This window comes from Geospiza fortis, unplaced genomic scaffold (assembly GCF_000277835.1).
Source record: "Geospiza fortis unplaced genomic scaffold, GeoFor_1.0 scaffold61, whole genome shotgun sequence".
Lineage (NCBI taxonomy): Eukaryota > Metazoa > Chordata > Aves > Passeriformes > Thraupidae > Geospiza > Geospiza fortis.
Window position 1 is genome coordinate 1644828 of NW_005054430.1, and position 1736 is coordinate 1646563.

Consider the following 1736-nt stretch of genomic DNA (forward strand, 5'->3'; position numbering starts at 1 on the left):
TTCCTGAGTAATTCCAGGGCAGTTCCTGAGTAATTCCGGGGCAGTTCCAGGGCAGTTCCTGAGTAATTCTGGGGCAGTTCCTGGGTCATTGCAGGGCAGTTCCTGAGTAATTCCAGGGCAATTCCGGGGCAGTTCTAGGGTCATTTCAGGGCAGTTCCTGAGTAATTCCTGGGCAATTCCGGGGCAGTTCTAGGGTCATTTCAGGGCAGTTCCGGGGTAGTTCCAGGGTCATTTCAGGGCAGTTCCAGGGCAGTTCCTGAGTAATTCCAGGGCAGTTCCAGGGTCATTTCAGGGCAATTCCGGGGCAGTACCTGGGTCATTCGAAGGTTATTCCAGGGCAATTCCAGGGCAGTTCCAGCGTCATTAATTCCAGGGTCATTCCAGGGCCATTCTGGGGTCATTTCAGGAGAATTCCAGCGTCATTCCAGGGCAATTCCAGGGTCATTCCAGAGCAATTCTAGAGTTATTCCAGGGCAATTCCAGGGCCATTCCTGGGTCATTCCAGGGTCATTAATTCCAGGGTCATTCGAGGGCAGTTCCAGGGTCAGCCAAGGGCAATTCCTGGGTCATTCCATGGTTATTCCAGGGCAATTCCTGTGTCATTTCAGGGCAATTCCAGGAGAATTCCAGGACCATTCCTGGATCATTCAGGGCAATTCCGGGCTCATTTCAGGGTCATTCCAGGTTCTTTAATTCCAAGGCAATGCCAGGGCCATTCCAGGGCAATTCCAAGGTCATTCCAGGGCCATTCCTGGGTCATTCCTGGGCCATTAATTCCAGGGCAATTCCAGGGTCATTCCTGGGTAATTCCAGGGTAATTCCCAGGGCTTTCATTCCAGGGCCATTCCACAGCAGTTCCAGGCGCTTTTATTCCAGGGGCATTCAGGGCCATTCCAGGAGAATTCCGGGGCCATTCCTGGGTCATTCCAGGGCAGTTCCAGGGCAATTCCCAGGTCATTCCGGGGTAATTCCAAGGTCATTCAAGGACATTCCAGGGTCGTTCCAGGGTCATTAATTCCATGGTAATTCCAGAACAATTCCAGAGCAATTCCAGGCTCATTCCAGGGCAATTCCAGAGTCATTCCAAGGGAATTCCAGGGCCATTCCAGGCTCATTCCAGGGCAGTTCCAGGCTCATTCCAGGGCAGTTCCAGGGTCATTCCAGGAGAGTTCCAGAGTTATTCCAGGCCAATTCCTGGCTCATTCCAGGGCCATTCCAAGGGTGTTTGCAGCCTGGAATGGGACAAAAGCACCAGAACTCTTCATGTGGCCACGCACTGGGCAGGGAGAGAATCCTGCAGGGATCCCATTGCTGATATCCCATTGCTGATCCCATTGCTGATATCCCATTGCTGATCCCACTGCTGATATCCCACTGCTGATCCCTCACTGCTGATATCCCACTGCTGATATCCCACTGCTGATATCCCACTGCTGATATCCCATTGCTGATATCCCACTGCTGATCCCACTGCTGATCCCACTGCTCTGATATCCCACGGCTGATATCCCACTGCTGATATCCCACTGCTGATATCCCACTGCTGATATCCCACTGCTGATATCCCACTGCTGATATCCCACTGCTGATATCCCACTGCTGATATCCCACTGCTGATATCCCACTGCTGATATCCCACTGCTGATATCCCACTGCTGATATCCCACTGCTGATATCCCACTGCTGATATCCCACTGCTGATATCCCACTGCTGATATCCCACTGCTGATATCCCA

General features: G+C 52.1%; 1 protein-coding gene across 1 annotated transcript in view; it reads left to right on the forward strand.

The window, feature by feature from the left end:
* The window catches only part of ASB13 (ankyrin repeat and SOCS box containing 13), an 11427-nt gene that overhangs the window by 3675 nt on the left and 6016 nt on the right, over window positions 1-1736 (forward strand). The gene's annotated exons all lie outside the window — the stretch shown is intronic.